Genomic DNA, 19,169 nt, shown 5'->3' with positions numbered 1-19,169 from the left:
CCCCACCGCATGTAAATGGGGGACAAATAGGCCAATTGGCGACGCTCTTTCACCCTCTGCTTGGGAGCGGCATGTGTGCCGGCACGTGTGTTGCGGCTGTGCGGGTAGCGCGTGGAATGGCCCTTAGTGAACGTATTTTGTGTCTTCAGTGTAATGAAAGTTATTACAGTACGTAAATTATAAGATAAGCTATTTATTGATACATATCTTCAGGTATTTTTTCTTGTTCGTTAACGAAGAACTTTAGTTGTACGACTGAATATTGATACTGCCTTCCATAAACTCTTAATATTTTTTCTTCTTTCTCAAAAAAACATTTAACGAGAATGAGGGTAACCGAGGTTTTAATGTCTGTTAACCGCAATAACATAAAGACCAATGGGCCAAAAGTATAGTTGGCAGGCAAAATGTGGAGGCTGCACGGTATAAAATTTATAACACTGAACGCTGGGTAACTGCATTTGCTTAATATGTGATGTTTCCTCCTTTGTAAGACAAATGAAATCATGATATTAAGTGAGTTCGGCCCCAGTAAACTTTGTTATCATTCTTCTATACGTTCATAGTTAGCGCAGCACAAGCTGAATATGCAAGCTAGCACACTGTTGTTACGTTTTAGACAAAGAGAAACATCTGTCTCTAAACTATCACGAAGTGGACATCTTTATAAACATTATGAAAGTTTCGATTTGCAAAACACCTTGTGAGCTATACTTCCTCGGAAGACGTCGCAATATTTTTATCGTCTGTTTTCTGAGAAGTCAGAATGTCAACACGATCGTTTGAAACGCGGAGTTCTTCCTGGAAGCCTTATAGCAACTGAGCTTTAGTGAGACTATATGTTCTCATTATCACCACCATTGTCATAAGCCTGACTACTTCCACTGCAGGGCAAAGGCCTCTCCTGTGTTCCACCAATAAAGTCCGTTTTTTTTGCTTTCTGTCGTCATGTTATACCTGCTAACTTCTTAACCTCATCGGCCCACCAAACTTTATGTCTCTCCCTCACGCATTCGCCTTCTCTTGGAATTCAGTCAGTTACCCTAATGACCAGCGGTTATCCTTCCTACGCACTATACGTGCCCAGCCCATGTCCATTTCTTCTTCATTTCAGCTCACCAGCTTTACCCTGAAAAAAAAAAAAAGGTTCGTGAGAAGACGATGTTAGTTTTGTTACTGGAAGCAACGGATGTCTATTTTTTTTTCTATTATACGCCAGAGACACATTGAATTGATTTCCATTCTAGGTAGAACGCTTAAGCTGAAACTTGTGTGTTGGCAATAATAGTCTTATGAGCTCAAATCACGGATGCATAGTTAAATGTTACGGTTAAGACGGAGCAGTCTTCAACAGTAAAAAAGAAAAGGGGTACACTGTGTTTGGTCGGCAGTTGAGTCGATGCAAAAACGTGCACTGTGTACTAAGAGATACTTTTAACGTATTTCGTACTGCCGCAGCGTCATACCACACTGATAGCACACGAAATGTGAAACATGGAAGAATGAATACAAATTGCGTTCTCTTTTAGGCAAATCTGCCAGCGAAGACAATACTAAACGTGGATATAACCAGTGTTACAATTAGTAATCTATATTTGCGCTATTTGCACAGTAACTTACCTCCAGAAAATCTCTGCTGTTGAAGAATTAAAGCCAGTAAGTTTTCAATACAAGCACCGATCTTCCGCAAAAAAACGTAATAATAATAGGTGAATAGTGAAATTATTTTGAGGAGGCAGCTGTACCATAACAATTATTGCTAGGCAATATACTGATCAATGAGGATGTGCAGGAGAGCGTCCTCTTACACATTATTGCTTACACGTGAACCACGAATGAACATCGCTTTTATTTTCGATACCATTGTGCAAGCCTCCACATGTGGTGAGAAGCAAGGTAATAGTCGAGAAGGAAAGTGCAAGGTCAACATCTTCAGAATAACCAGTATGCTACCCATCCTACAGTGGCGAAATGGATGGGGGAGTTCGAAAGTCAAAAACGTGGGCCTAAAGAGAGAGAGCAATAACATACAAAATGTCCCAGACTTTTGTGCGGTATACGACATCACTTGTCAATCACGAAAAACGCAATGTCTTCAACCACGTGGGGAAGACTTCTGCCATGCAAACCTTCCATAACGCACACGTTGCCCTCTGTAGAGATGACTTGTGAAGACAAAATTTCATAATGGCTTCTACAGACTTCGCTCTATGGTGATGGCATGCTAGAGCAGGAGGAATTCTTTTCGAAGATCCAGTTTCAAGATGAATTTCTCGAAACTTCTTAAAGAGTATCTTCGGCTTTTTCATGTTATAATTTCACAGAAAAACCTCCCGCGTGAAGTGCTTTGCAAAACGTAGTGTGCTTATCAGTCCACCTTCTCATAAAGTTCGAGAGCAAACATCTCGAAACTGGTGCTTCTTCAAATATTTCTTAAATAATTTACAGCACCACGTCGGTGCATTCGCATTTCCCACGGTAGCTCATGAGCGATATGGATGCGCTCGAAATCTTCAGAATGTGGGTTCACTTCTCAGCCACAATGACCACGTGGTCAAAAAGTGAAAGTTCCATTAGTATGTAGAAAACAAATAAAATAATTAGCAAACTCAAACGTCGGAATTGGTGGCAGTGTTTATTGCGCTAGTCGTTACATGTCAAGTAATAAATATTTTAGCACAAGAAGCACGATTACATGAAAGGAATGACGTGTATGAGTCATCCTGTCCTTTCGTCTTTTGTTTTGCTGACCGCGTCGAGTGATTTATTTGTGCCAACCCACCTGTCGTTGCATTCTGTAGTCTTAACTATCATCGAAGTATTCATTGACTATCTCTACCAAAAACACTTCTCTGGCATAATACTTCTATCCCGTCACTAACGATTCCACAAGTTAGAAAAAAGCGTATCACTTGCAGGAAATTGTTCTATTCAGGACACGTGCCTAGAAAAAAATTACTTAAGCGAGCCGTAGAAGCAATTTTAATCGTGAATATTACTAATATGCTGCAAAGACATTTTACAACCATGCAAATTTTCGCTTGGTGAAGCATTATCATTGGTTGCAGGCAATGTTTCTTGTTGCGTTATGTAGGGTGCTATAAACTTGCGACACAGTGCTATCTAAGCGCTCAATTGGTTGATTGCATAACTGAATATTCACCCTCAGCGTTGCTTTCTTTTTATCTTCAATCTCGAATGAACATGAATAATTTTCACCATTTACGTAACGACGTGATTACATAATGCCGTGAATTTGTAGAGCAAACAAGAAAACCTCGGTCATCTTCCACAATGTTTTCTATTTTTCTCTTGAGGTGGCTGTTGACAGTCTCATTTCCATATTCCAACATTAATCAAGAATATCTCGAACGTAAGAACAACGATAAAGGTGAAACAATAACTGAACGTCTCGAAAGGTAAAAAGCATTAGCAATACAAGACTATTTTTAGAATTTAAAGACAAAAGCGAAAATAATGTAATAGCACCGTTTTTAGGTCAGTTAATAGAACCCAATTTTAATTAAGTGCTTGAAGAAGCAACGCATACAACCTAGTAGCCGTTGAACGTGTGGTGTTATAATCGAATAAAAGCTGCAACACTTGACTTGCTTTAAATATCAAAATTTGTGACTCGCAGATGCTTTACTCGGAACACGAGAAAGGACTTTGTAACACATCGCAGTATCGATGCCGAATCGTGGGAAACAGACTCTTACACGGTGAAGAAGGAAGTCACCACGAAAGAAAAAAAAAATGCTCAGTGAAAAGAGTTCGTCGAGTATCGCCTGCTTCCCACGCTTTGCACAATGTTTCCTTTATATCCAACGCGGCATTGCGTCACTGCAACTTTCGAATCAATTAGTTCAAAAGCTCTAGGTGCTCAGCGCACATCATACAAAGCTCGTCAGTTGGTGCGATTTCATGACTCCATCCGCCGCTTCACAGAACCGAAACTGAATTGGTGGTGGCTCTGCGGTGCCGGTGACCATTTTTGAAACCCTTCGTTTACTGTTCCAAGTGGAAGGACCATGATTCCGAATATGACGTGGTTGCACAGTTTGCAGTGGCTGCTGCTTGTTACGGCTATTACAGCCTTGCAATGGCCCGGGGCCCAGGCTCAAGTGGGCCTGGTCTCCGCGGATATGGAAGTGAGCATGATGAATTCGACGTTGGCCACGACGAGGAGCACCACTTCGTCGACAATGACGACAACTAAGCCGGACCGTGCAGAGCAAGTCTTCAACGACATCCTCGAGAGAATGACGCGTTTTGCTACGCGTGAGTTCTATCCTTTGGCCAGCGAGCTCATCTACGACCCACGTCTCTCTCCGGGCTGCATTGGGTCTCTCATGAAGATTGGAACGGCACTAAGAACTCTTGACATTTGGGCTGTAGAAAGTGAGTTACATATTATCATGCTCCTGCAAACTCTAGACCAGTGATCAGCAACCGACTTCAAGCGACTCCGTCACTTTGGATCGGTTGCTTTCACTATACCTTTAAAACGTGACCTGAGGAGACGACTAGGCGTAAGCTGCCTCAAGTTGCTCGTACTTGAATCGTACTTCAAATATCAGCATTTGAAACGCCTTCCAATACCAAGAGTCGCTGCGATATACTGCAAGGGTTATTCAGTTTTGCATTGTGCTCTCTGCGTTTCTCTGAAAGTGCTAGAAGGGCGCGAAAACATCGAACTCAAAATCCATGTACATTTAGGTGTTGTGGCTTTTCTGTCCGGTAAGCCTGCGCTTTATATAGCGTCTGTGGTTCGTACGAATTAGACTTCCAAAAACCCTTTGAAGGGCCGCTGGGGCGTTCTCAACGCATTGCCGCATTGGCTTCAATTATTAGCGTGCACAAGTGTTTCAGTGTAGTCGTTTACCGTCATTATAACATCTTCACAGTGCCAAATAAAAAAATATTTATTCTAACACTGCACGTTTCCACCGAAGTTTATTTTCTCAATAAGAAGCTCAGTATACGAGGCCAGTTTGAATAAAATATACAAAACGGCTACTCATCCTTGCTTAAACCAAGTTATACCCCCCTTTGCATACAGTAGGTCAGATAATCTATCATCGCTTATTGGCGAGGACCGACGGTATAGCAACCTTCAGCGATCACAGAACAAACGTAATAACCATTCATCGCATAAAATATTTGATTTTACCGCAATCATAGATGGCCCCTAATGCATAATTTTTGGCGTGTGTGCATTATTTGGTGCGCTGCAAGGTCTATGTTGTGTATGAGTTGATGTTTTTTGAATGTGTTATCATGTATATAATGGTCGTAGCTGGTTGTGGTACTCTATAGAGTACCACAACCAGCTACGACTATTATATTTGACCACCGTTTGATATATCAAACGGTGGTCACAGCTGGTTGGGGTGCTGTAACTGTAGGAAAGCAAAATTGGGCGAGAGGGGGTGGGAGTATTGAAATAGAAAACTTGAAGTCAATTCTAAGGGTACTATAATAACCTTTACTGAAAGCACATCCAAATCGAAGCCCTTCGAGGTTTTAGTCTGACATGAATATGACCCCAACGTTAAGACATATTCGCGGAGACATTGCTGCGCCATCATGCATCGCCCCCCTAAAAGCACTTGCGGGAGATATCAATCAGCCGACCGATTCAAATGCTCCCGCTCCTCACCATACCCGGAAACTTTTAGGGAAGTTGTCGGGTATGGTACGGAGAGCTGCCCGTTTTCAGCAGAGCAGTTGAGTAGCTACCTATGCTTCATTACGTCTGCGTCAATTGATGGCGTTGAAGCAGTTCTGCGTAGCTCGAGGCCTACAAATATTGCTAAAGCTACACCAAGACTTCTGAGCTTCAACGTTTCGGAGAACCAATCAGCTAAACAACCTTTTTAAACACACTTTGCATGCATGCCTAAGATCCTTGATCTGCGCAAAAAGTTTGCTTTAGAAGGCTCATGAATTACCGAAATAGTAGGCCTCATTTTCGACCCTAGATGATGACACATGGCGACATATCAACTAAAAGCTGAAGACCGGGTGATAAAGATATTCGGCAGAATCCACGTACCATTGGAATCAACGTTGGGCGAAGTATTCCAGATTCCAGTGCGTGCGTTGTGTGAAGCATGCGTTGGGCGAAGCAAGGTCTAAGCTGATATGAAACGCTGTAGCTCGTGAGGATCGTATACCTATAACCCTGCTACATCACTGCTATCAACGTCAGCGAGTTGCGCTCAACTACAATTAACGTTAACCAGACGTGACGGCTGTATCATGGGAGTACATTTGTAATGTTTATAAAATTGGATAGCCAGCCCTATACTATACCAAAATTGAAGTTGCACGAACATTACGTTACATTTAAAAGTAGTGGCTTTGTGGTATATATAGAATAGAACACAAAATGCTGCGGTTCAATTCCTGCTGAGAATCTGATATTTATACTTTGCACTTGCCAGTCAACGCTGCTCGTGTTATCTTTATTTTATAGCTTACACGTTTGAATACCCATGTCTATTCTATAGCCCTGTAGATATAAAAAACTGTTAATCGCTGTGCAGATACCCACGTACCCACCGGCGGGCATGTGCCACACGGCTGGTGGAAACGGTTTGACGACGTACGCGGCGGCACTGCGACATTAATTATGTCATGACCAGAGAGTCATATTCATCTAAAAATCTTATATATATATATATATATATATATATATATATATTTATATATATAAATAAATAAATATATATATATATATATATATATATATATATATATATATATATATATATATATATATATATATATATATATATATATATATATATATATATAAAAGTAGCCTCTACTATCTAGTAGTATATAAGTAAAATAGCGTTGCAAGAAACATGCCTACAAGAAACTTTAAAAGCCAAATGACAACCAAGTGAGCTATGCCACATTTACGTTTTATGTTATGAAGGAAGAAGAAATTGTATAAGCAATAGAAAGAAGCACATGTAGCCTGAAATGCAGGTTTCTATCTCGGCACTCCTCACAAGAGTAAGGAGAAACGAGAGCAAAACAGATTGAAAAGTATGAGGACAGGTAACTGTGACATTGTACAACGAGTCACTGTACACACACTGTCCTGCCCAGGCGCGTGTACTATGGGTATGATTTTGTACCATACCACATCCCCTACAGATGAGCATCTAAAGATTATCTCACTTAAAAACCTAACGCGAAAATGCTGTAGGCCCGTGTGCTCAGATTTGGGTGCAAGTTAAAGAACCCCAGGTGGTCTACATTTCCGCAGCACTTCAGTACAGAGTCTCTATAATCATATGGTGGTTTTGGGACATTGAACCCCACATATCCTTCAATCAATCGCTTAAAAACCTGAATAGCTATCTTAAACGGCACTGGTTGGAAGAAAGGAACAAGAAGGAAAAGAAAGGCAGGGATGTTAACGCGCTTAGAAGGACTGGTATGCTTCCCTGCACAAGTTCGTGCGACTGTTTCCAAGCACCCAAAAGATTCTACTCAAGAAAGGTTGGTAGTCCCGACCATGTATGACGCCCTTTAGTAACTGTTTTTCAGTCACGTATTTACGGCACACGCACAGCATATGGTTAATTGTACCTGACGTGTGACACACATTGCAGTTGGAGTTTTGCTCTTCTGCAATCTTATAAACGTATGCCATCGTATGTACGCAACAACCAGCCACTATCTCTGAAGCATTGTTTCCTGGTCTTTTCTTATCCGGAATGGTAGCCGAAAAATATGACTAGAGTCAAGTCTGTAAACGAGCACTTGGCGATGGTCAGGTCATCCCATAATCGCGTCATGGTATTTTTCAGTGAGCTACTCAGCAGAGCGTTGGTCTCATATAGGGAAAAAATGTAATTATATGACTGCACCGTTACGGGGCGCCACTTTTGTTTTTGCGTCCCCTCCTTCGTTCCCAGCTATGCCACGGTGACAGGAAATCTATTGCAGTGTAACAGTCTATCTGGCTTTGGATGCCACAAATAGAATAATAATTATTTCGTACAGCGAAGGGCTGTCCACAATTCCTTACTTTTTTTAACTGCTGATCAGTTGAATTGCTGGCTTAGAGTAGCAAAATAGTGTCAATCCTTCAGGGCTTTGCAGTACTATGCAGCGCGCAGCTTTTCGGACGCTGGTAAACGCTTCGGTAGTGGATAATACCGAGTTGTCAGCCAGGTTCACTCGTAAGGTCCGTAGCGTCCTGAAGCGGTTTCGCTGACGCCAGCGTCGTGTATTTGTGGGTCATGTTGTCGAGATGTTACCAATGCATGCCGACATACAATCTGCTGCAAATCATGTCCCTATTCATTTGCAGCAGATTTAACTTTTTTTTTCTTTGAAAGCCTTGAAAATTCTTGACGTGTCATCTCTGGCTACGCTTATTACTATTTCTCCATTACGTACATTGGCTACCTTATAATGAGGAGCGTTTGCTGCCAACAGCACTGACTAGGACACTGGAAAAAAAAAAGAGACGCAGCTGGAGTTGTCATTGTTTCTGTGCCATCGTCAGTGTAGTTGGCTGGAAACCTTCTCCACGATGTACGACTAACTAGCTCCGCAAGCACTATGCTCTGCTTTAGTCAGCGTGACATTATTTACTAACGACTGCCGGCAAACGAGTTCTCTTGGAGAATTAACCCAAACTGCATCTTTTCATTCGGGCGTTGTTACAGTGGCTCACTAAACAATGAATGACACTCCCTAATAATTTATTAGTGCGTTCAAATTTTATGTGATAGTTATGTTTATAATTCTGCAATTATTTTTGTGCATCGGCAACATTTTAGCTATAGCTGGTGTCCAGGAGGCAATCCCTAAGGCTACATTTCTATCAGTAACGGCAGTGCACTGCTGAGACATACCATAGTGTTCAAGTTTTCATTCTCGACCTGGCATACAACTTTGAGTGACAGCAGCAGACAGATAACTAATGCTCTTTCAAGAGAAGAACATTTGCACTTGCTACAGGAAGTAAACCTCTCATCAATGTTTTTGGGCTTCCATACTTCCATGCTAACAAGAAAAATGTTACTGACAAAGCAAAAACACATGATTTTATTTTGTTTGGTTTCATTCAGTATATAGATAGCATTCAACTGCGCAAAAGTAGGAAGATTGAAATCTACTATGTGCAGTCTATAATTATTGTCATGGAGTCGTGTTGTAGACATATGTAGCAGACAGCGGCTCAAATAATAAATTGTTTATTTGGGCGAACCTGTGCCCGGTAAACGGAATCTCTTGCACTGATAGGGGCGAACGGAGTGTTGCCCGTCGATCAACTGACAATCGACGATGCGCGTCGGCATTTATACACTTGCCATCGAATGTTGTGGCGTTATCGCCAGCGGTGACGTAGGTTCCAGAATAATCTGAAATGTTCACGAAGTAAGCGTAATCTTAACAAAACGATCTACTACACCCTCGAAGCTTTACAAACATTGTAGGCGCGGTTTGCGCTGAACGTTGTGTAACGGGGTGATAACAAAATTTGAGGAAAGGAACGTGGCATTGCCCCCCTATGAAAAAGGCGTCGTCGCGATGCTTTAACAAAAGACGAAAGTACAGTAACGAAGACAATAAACAATACGTACAAGCAATAAAGCACATCAACAACATCAAGATAGACTCCTCAGATGCACTCATGAAATGGCTTGAGGCGCAGGACATAGACTACTTCAGGTCCAGCACAGCGCCATTGAGAGTTCGTAATGCCGTCGGGAACAATCTCGTAGTCGAGAGGGTCATGACGTCGAACTACTCTGTATGGTCTGAAGTTGCGTCCTAGAAGTTTTTCACTGAGTCCACGTCGGCGTATCGGAGTCCATATTCAGACATGGTCACCAGGCTGGTACTCTACGAAGCTTCGTCGAATATTGTAACGGTGGCTGTCGGCCGCCTGCTGATTCTTGATGCGCAGGCGGGTGAGTTGACGAGTTATTTCCGTGCACTGCAGGTAGATGGCGACGTCGAGGTTTTCTCCATCAGCGACGTTTGGCAGCGTGGCGCCGAGCATCGTTCTCGGTTTCCTTCCGTAGACCAACTTGTACGGCGTCATCTGCGTCGTTTATTGTACGGCGGTGTTGTAGGCGAAGGTCACGCACGGAAGGATTGCATCCCACGTGTTGTGCTCGACGTCTACGTACATCGCCAATATATCGGCGATAGTTTTATTGAGACGCTCGCTGAGGTCATTGGTCTGTAGATGGTAGGTGCTGGTCCGGCGGTGACTTGTCTGGAAGTACCTTAGAGTTGTCTGAGTTAGGTCCGCCGTAAAGGCCGTACCTCTGTCTGTGATGAGGACTTCTGGAGCTGCATGACGCAAGACGATGTTCTCGACGAAGAACTTTGCTACCTCGGTGGCATTGCCTTTCGGAAGAGCCCTTGTTTTGGCGTAGCAGCTGAAGTAGTCAGTAGCTATGACAATTCATTTGTTTCTAGAATTTGACGTCGAAAACAGCCCCAGTAAGTCTATGCCAATTTGATGAAACAGCCGGCTAGGTGGCTCAATAGACTGGAGAAGTCCGGCAGGCCTAGTCGGCGTTGTGTTTCGTCGTTGACAGTCTCGGCATGTCCTGACGTAACGAGTGACCTCGGTGGCAAGTCGTGGCCAGTAATACTTCTGTATTCTCGCGACTGTACGGGAAACACCGAGGTGTCCAGCCATCGGGTCGTCGTGTAGAGCATTCAAAACTTCTGGACGTAACGCTGAAGGTACTACGAGCAGGTAGTCGGCCCGATATGGTGAAAAGTTTTTCTTGACGATGATGCTGTTACACTAACAAATGATGCCAGTCCTCGCTTGAATACCTTTAGAATAACGGCAGCTTTGCTCTCTAAGTATTCCACTAGGCCCTTGATTTCAGAGTCAGCACGCTGTCGTTCTGCAAAATCATTGACGCTTAAGGTTCCCAGGAAGCAGTCGCCATCCCCGTTGTCCTGCGGCGGTGGACCGACGGGGGCACGAGACAAGCAGTTGGCGTCACAGTACCTTCGCCTCAACTTGTAAATAACGGTGATGTCGAATTTTTGAATTCGCAGACTCCACCGTAAAAGGCAACCTGAAGGGTCCTTCAAGTTAGGTAGCGAACAGAGGGCATGGTGATCGCTCACAACTTTGAAAGGCCTGTCGTAGAGCTAAGGGTGAAAGTTGGAGGTAGCCGAAATGATGGCAAAACACTCCTTTTCTGTTCTAGAATAGTTGACTTCCGCCTCAAATAGCGACCAGCTTGCATAACTGATGACCATTTCAAGTCCATCTATCTTCTGCACTAGGACGGGTCCGAGCACTACACTGCTTGCATCGGTGTGGATTCCCGTATCGGCGTTTTTGTCGAAATGGGCAAGTATTCGCAGTGTCCCCAGGAGTCGTTTTAATTCTTGAAATGCTTCCTCCTGAGGGGTTTCCCACTTGAACTCGACGGCGGTTTTTGCCAGGCTATTGAGTGGCTCAGCGATGCGGACAAAGTTTTGACGAAACGGCTGTAATAGGTGCAGAGGCTGACAAATTGACGGATGGCCTTCTTGTCAGCGGGTGACCGAAATTCAGCGATGGATGTTGTCTTTTGTGGGTCGGGTCATACTCCGGACTTGCTTATGACGTGTCCCAAAAACAAGAGTAGCCCGTATGCAAAGCCGCCCTTTTCTGGATTCAGAGTGAGTCTGGAGGTTTTTATTGCTTTAAGTGCAGCTTCAAGGCGTGGTAGATAGCTGTCGAAGCTTGAGCAAAACACGATGACATCGTCCTAGTACATGAGGCAAGTCTGCCACTTCAATCCAGCGAGCAAGGTGTCCATAACAAGCTGTAACGTCGCAGGCGTCAAGCAAAGACCAAAGGGCATGGCCTTAATCTCGAAGAGGCCATCTGGTGTTATGAACGCAGTCTTTTCCCTGTCGCTCTCATCTACTTCGATCTGCCAATAGCCTGTCTTAAGGTCCATCGATGAGAAGTATTTTGCGTTGTGGAGTCGATCAAGGGCGTCGTCTATTCGGAGGAAAGGGTATACGTCCTTCTTTGTTATCTTGTTGAGTCGGTGATAGACAACGCAGAAGCGTAGTGTTTCATCCTTTTTCTTCACTAAAACCACCGGTGATGCCCATGGGCTTTTTGAAGGCTGGATGATGTCGTCGTGGAGTATCTTGTCAACTTGTTTCTTTATGGTCTGGCGTTCCCGCGTCGAAATTGTGTACGTACTCTGATGGAGTGTTACCTGACACTTTCTTTTATTACAATTTGATGTTTCGCGACAGGGGTTTGCAGAATTCTCGATGACGACAAAAAACAGTTCTTGTATTTCAGGAGCAGGTTTTTGAGCTGCTCTTCTTTATGCGTCGGAATCCTCGGATTAACGTCGAAAGGCACCTGAAACGCCTCAGTCGTTGGAGTGCATTCGGCAGAATCAATGACGGCGAAAGCATTGCTGGCTTCCAGTATTTCTTCGATGTAGGCAACCATCGTGCCTATGCTCATGTGCTTGTACTCATTGCTGAAGTTCGTGAGCATCACTCTGGCGTTACCTCCCCGCAGCTCGGCTATTCCTCTAGCGATGAAAATTTAGTGGTTGATCAACAGGCTCTGGTGGCCTTCAACCACGCCTTTCATGTCTGTTGATTCTTGAGAGCCGACGAAAATGCTGACGCTGGAGCGAGGAGAAACGGTGACTTGGCCTGCAAGCGCATTCAAGGCGTGCCTTCCTGACGCCGTGTGCAGCGGCAGCTCTTTTTCTGTAGATAGCGTTATTTCCTCAGGCCTCAGGTCGATGACGGCGCCGTGCTGGCTTAAGAAGTCATCCCAAGTATCACATTCCTGGAGCAGTGCTGTGGAATTAGAAAGCTGGCGGGATAAGTCCGGTTACCAATGGTGACTCTTGCTGTGCAAACACCGAATGGTGTTATTAGATGACTCCCAGTAGTCTTGATTTCAGGGCCTTGCCAAGCAGTCTTCACTTTCTTAAACTTCGTCGCGAAAGCCCCACTAACGATGGAATAGTCGACCCCAGTGTCGACGAGAGTAGTGACGTTGTGGCCATTGAATATTACGTCGAGGTCGCTTGTTCGTCGTCCTGCGTTGCGGTTTGGACGTGGCGTCGGGTCATGGCTATGTCGGTTTGCTCCTCTGCTTCCACGCGGGGTCTTCAGGTCTCGTTCTGGTCGGGAAGTTTTTACTTCAGGGTTCTGTCCAGTTTGTGGCGTGTTAACGTTTCGTCGCGTCCTCAGCGGTGGCGGGTCTTCAGTGTTTCGTCGTTCAGCAACCGCACCTCCTTCGGTTGCTGCCCTTAGTTTACGAGTATGGGCTCACTGAACAGCCCCTGTTGGGGCTGCTCTACTGCTGTCATTCGTGAGGGGGCCTGTAAGGTCCAGGTTATGGCAAACGGGAGGAACGCCGAGGTGCCCGTTCTGTAGTGGTTAGGTAGTCAGCGATGTCGCGTGGTCGCTCGCGGTGCTTCGGGGGCGGTGCGTTGACGGCGAGGCCGCGTAGGCTCATTTAGCGGTACTAGCAGCAGCGGTATGTGTGGCCAGCTTCTCCGCAGTGGTAGCAGAGTGGGCGCTTGTCAGGAGCGCGCCAAACATCAGTCTTCTTCGACGCGTAGCGCTGGGAGGCAGGTGGGTGGTATGTCGTAGGTGGAGGTGGTGGCACTGTCTGGCAACGAAAATGCGACGGTGCGACCTCTTGACGTAAACGTGGGGTAGAAGCGTAGCGTCTGGCAGCAGCAGCGTAGCTCATGACTTGGGGTTGCGGCTGCGCTGGCTCAGGCATTCCCAGCGATTGCTTAATTTTTTTTCTGACGACGTCTACGATTGACGAAACTTGAGGCTGGCACGACGGGAACACTCGGCAAAGTTCTTCGCGCACTACGGCTCTAATGGTTTCATGTAGACTGTCAGAGCAGAGAGGCTGGATCTCTGCTCAGCCTGGCGTCGAGCGGCGTTTGAATTGACGTGTGCATATTTCAATGGCATTCCCGATAGTCGTCGCTTCTGAGACATATTCTTGGACGCTGTTCAGAGGGCTCCGCATCAGTCCCGCAAAAAGGTCCTGCTTAAATCCTCGCATGAGGAGGCGGACTTTCTTGTCCTCGGGCATTTCAAGGTCGGTGTGATGGAAGAGTTTTTGTCATCTCTTCCGCAAAGAGCACCACGTTTTCGTTTAGCAGCTGCATGCGGTTTTCAAAGAGGGCTTCAGCCTGTTCCTTGCGGACCACACTTGCAAAAGGGGCAAGAAACCTGGCCCAAAAAACGTCCCACGTTGCCAGGTTTCGCTCTTGATTCTCAAACCAGGTCTGAGCAGCGTCTTCTAAAGTGAAATAGACATGCCGAAGCTTGTCATCTTCGGTTCAGGTGTTGAAGATGGCGGCTTGGTCGAACCTCTCAAGCCAGCTTTCCGGGTCTTCGAGCGGAGAACCGCGGAAAGTTGGCGGCTCCTTAGGTTGCCAGAGCAGGAGCGGTGCAGGCGGCACAGGCGATGTCATTGTGGCAATAGTCGCCGTGAACGTCTTGGTCTTCGGAGTCTTGTCAGGTATAAACCCGTCCTCTGGTGCCAGGCCTTGCTGCCTGCGGCTAACTCGCTGCTCATGGCTAACGTCGGGGTCTTCTCGGCGACTTGGGCTGGGTTCACGGCTTGAAGGGGGCGTCCAGTACATGAAAGCAGAACCTCCATCAGATGTCACGGAATCATGACGTGTACGAATGAAGCAGACTGTCGTTCAATTAATAAACTGTTTCTTTGGGTGAACCTGTGCCCGGTGAACGGAAGAACTTGCACTGATAGCGGAGAACGGAGCGTTGGCAGTCGATTAACTGACAAGCGGTGAAGCGCGTCGGCATTTATACACTTGTCATCGAAAGTTCTAGCGTTATCGCCAGCGGCGACGTAGGTTCCAGAATAATGTGAAATATTCACGAAGTGGGCGTAACCTTAAAAAAACGATCTATTGCGGCCTCGAAGCTCTTCGAACATCGTAGGCGTGGTTTGCGCTAAACGTAGTGTAACAGGGTTATAACAAAACTTGAGAAAAAGAACGCGGCAATATCTTGGATGTATACGCGTAAAATTTTATGGATTTACAAAGAAAATTTATGCTCGCAATTCAGCAATAGTTGAACAAAGATGATTTTGGTGTTTCGGCTGAAGGACGACAGATTTCACGGGTCCCGTGAAAAAGAAAGTTGAAATTTGAACACAATGCGGTACTTGTACGTAGGCTCACTGGGACGTAATAAGTAAGTAAAAAGAGTGCCGAGTAAAAGACTGATAACATGGCTCGTCCCGTCCTCATCGCCTGTGTTCCAATTTGAACCCTCTTCGTGTGAACACCTCTTCGAGGAATGTCGGATAAACCGTTTCTCCGCACAAGAAACAGTGGTTGCCCCGTTTATTTAAACATATACTACCCTCTAATCAGCTGAAACCAGACGCTCAATGCGAAAAACAGCCATAAATTTATCGCAATGGCGAAGTAAGGCTAAGTAGTGTCACTATACAATAATATAGCAATATAGCATATTAATGAGGCACTTTCGAATATCTGTATTTTGCAATCGAGATGCGTATGATAAATGTATTTTTACCTGAGTACGGAATTATTTTATGATGTGTCGAATACATTGCAATACTTCGTGGGGTGCGGGTATCTCGTAACTTTCTTGTCGTAAATGCACTGAGTGTTTTCAAGAGGCAAATTAGTAATCCTTTTGTAATAAGCCAGGTGTATGAACGCGCACCCAGTTGGCAAACTTGGGAGGACGCAAATGGTTCCCCTCACGCGCAGAACAGCCAATGTGGTACCACTCACAACTCACTGACGGCAGAATCTTCGGGGCACTATTGCCGGCCTCTGCCGATGAAAAGTGCCGTGTCCCAAAGCCAGTGCAGCCTCTGTGGGTGACCCATCATTTCACGAGTTTTCCAGTCTCGTTTTCAGGCAGCAGCTACCCGGCATTAAAAAATTCCCTTGTTGAGAAGAAACTGCGCAATATAAGAGGATAATGTCCCGCATCTGGTGCGAGAAATGTGTCATGATGCCTTGTATTTAGACACGAACGGCATTTACAACACTCTACGTAGCACTAAAACAGTAAAAATGAACTGCATTGTCATCTAAGGGGTGATGGACTTACTACACTTTTTCACAAAATTTTTTTCAACCAATATAACCCAAATACGAAAAATGCTCTTTTCATTTCCTGGCGTCACGCGCAGAGGTTTCTGCGTGAATCCCAAAAACCAAACGTTTACCTTATGCCTGTACTTATGCCTGAACGTGAGCCACAAACGTGCTGCCCTACTGTCTGATTTTCCCTTCCCCTCCGGTAATAAGGCGAACGCCTCTGGTGGCCGCCTGCTGCAAACACAGCAATGCTCTCACAGTCGCCTATAGAGCAACTGTGATGTGGCGTTACAGAGCGGTACAGTAATGTCACGGACGGAGCGGTATGGAGGCGAGCATTCACTCGTGGTGAACGGCCGCAACACGTAGCCGAAAGCATGGCCTCCGAGATTACGTGCTGACACAAAGCTCCCAACTGAAAAGACAACGACGTTCCAGGCATACTTTTTCAAGGAGGCGTTGGCTCTATAATAAGAAACCTGTGATGGCTAAGTTGGTGACATTATGTTTCTCAAATCTCAATTTATCAATCACGTATTTGTTGACTCACCTCAGTTAACTTTAAGCTGGGTAGGGCGCTTGGTCTGTATAGCTGACAGGCCAAATTTGTATGTTCATTTCCTCCGGGCCAACACTTGTTTACCACGTCTCCGTTGTCCGTTTCCCAGTGATGGACGCGATGGGCCGGCCACCTGCTGGAATGATGCAGGGACGCCTGAGCGGATACGGAGCTTACGACCAGTGCCTCGCCATTAGACACAACGACGGCATTTTTCAAGGAAAGTACTGCATGGTCCATCTCAGATATGACGGTGGAGAAATTCTTCCCAGTGTGAAAACATTGATAAAAAAGTTCGCCGACCACCTGGGATTTGAGGTAAGCATTGGACTTCATTTCAGACTGCTCAAGTCGAGTATGAAAGAGATAACTGTTCCACCTACTTTTGATGGGTTTTGGCGAACCTTGAGCAATACGTATTAGGAGGGCAGTAAACTTCGAGGTGTGAATAGGCTGCTTCCTGTTCTGATAGACAACACTCTATGTTATTAGTTATGCATCAAAACAGGCAATTTCGGCACTGCGTATGTAAAATCTCTTCATTCTTTACAAGTGCCCAAATAAACGTGATAATGTGACGCAAAGGATCTGCAGTCCTATGGTACATTCGATTGCCCATCTTCTACTGCTTTCACGATGCACGTCACATACGGCTGTTCTCGGACCCAGCAATAAATCGAGCTCTCTGAACACATCCGGCTACGTGGTTTTTTTAGAGCAACGCACTTAAGCTCAAAGCCATTAATCTGAAATAACAGCGCACAGAGCCAAGCAGGAAAACATGCAGTTTTCAATTCTGCCATTAAATGAACAAAGTAATGAAAATTGCATGTCAACGTCAAGTTTTTTCAACAGATCAAAACGCACAAAGCTTTTTTTAGGGGGGGGGGGGGCTATTTCAATTTTTACAATATACTTTAGCTTTCAATTGCACTCCTATTTCTTACCACTTTGTGTTGCTATGTTAGCGCGCCTGCAGCTTGGATCTATGCTTAAAAGAGTTAACACCGCACCAGATTGATGCATGTCGTAAAGTAGTGGTACGTCGAACGCGCAGAAAAAAAATTCAGGGCCACTTTTTTATTGTTCTTTTTGTTAGGGTAATGCCATTAACATTACTCGAACACTTCACGCACGGTGCTTGTCGTATACTACTTTCCACAAAATGCGGTCACTTGGTAGCCCACGATGTTATCACAGAGCCCAAGGATGATGCGATGCCGGAATCAGGTGCACAGCGATTTCTTATACCAACTTGGGACACATGGTACCTATACCTCTTCATAATAGACATAATGTCTTAAAACCCATGTTAAAAGATAAAAATAATCACCGCATGAAATACGAATGGCAGTAACATTGATAATAAGGTTGAATGCGTAGCCGATATTCCCCCTTTTATCTCTATATCTCTACTATTGTTTTGTTCGTTTCCGACTTCCTACATAAAAAGTGGTGGAATACTCATTGTGCTGCTGCAATCTGAAGTAATTTTTTTTCGATCTCACCTTTGCTTGATTGTTTCTTAAGTTGCTTTCGTTGGCACAAAATACGCATACGCAATTTATGTCAACGACCTCTTGGTGTTTCTCTCGTCGTTAGAAAGTATTGTAAGCTGCTCTGTGAAACTGCCAGCACAGCTGTTGGTTTATTTAGTTGTGTGCGTATAATTTAGAGTTGTGGTGGCGGAAGAGTGCAAAAGGTAGATTGTATTGAAAGTTCGTTTCTTCTCTGCTTAGGTGTTTGACGTAAAACGTGACCTGACTTTTGCCACATATTTGCAACAGAACTTGGCAAAGCAAATAATCGTGTACTATTCCTGGATACACCCGCAATGAATCTGACCTTTTCTTTTTTTTAGAAAGCAGGCAATATTTCGCTCATGTTCGACAAGGAGTTCATACCATTCGCCGCACTTTACAAGTTCGGGCTTTGTGTACCATCTCTGTGTGAAGCTGATGACCTACAGGCCATCATGGATCGCCGTAAGCACATGTTCTTTTCCTACCGCGTGCTTGTATACACCACCAGGCCAAAGCTCTCGGAACGATGCAAATCAGGTAGCAAATCAGTTCTGTTTACTGCAACATACACAACCTAACTGACAATCAATGATACTACTCCACGTTCTTGCCTCCTGCTTCGCAAATAAACATTTCAGCCACTACAAACTGCAGTGTAACGGCGCCTCACTTTAGAATAGGTTTGGAAGTAACCTAGCCACTATATCTCAGTTATAGTGTGGAGGGGGGGGGGGAAGACAGGCAGGGGGTGAAAAAATGTCAGCTAACGTGGCCATTTTCAAAGAAGCCTTTCTCATAACTAGATACATATTGATCGTTCTGAAGAGAATTTCGCGGATAGGTTTTCAGAAACACACGAATACTGATTTCCAGAACTTTGGAAATCTGGACGCCGATTCTTAAGTATATATTGAGCTTTTGTTGCGCGGTTGTGTTTTAACACATGTCTACCGC

Source organism: Rhipicephalus microplus, chromosome X (assembly GCF_043290135.1).
Source record: "Rhipicephalus microplus isolate Deutch F79 chromosome X, USDA_Rmic, whole genome shotgun sequence".
NCBI lineage: Eukaryota > Metazoa > Arthropoda > Arachnida > Ixodida > Ixodidae > Rhipicephalus > Rhipicephalus microplus.
This window is presented reverse-complemented; position numbering follows the sequence as displayed.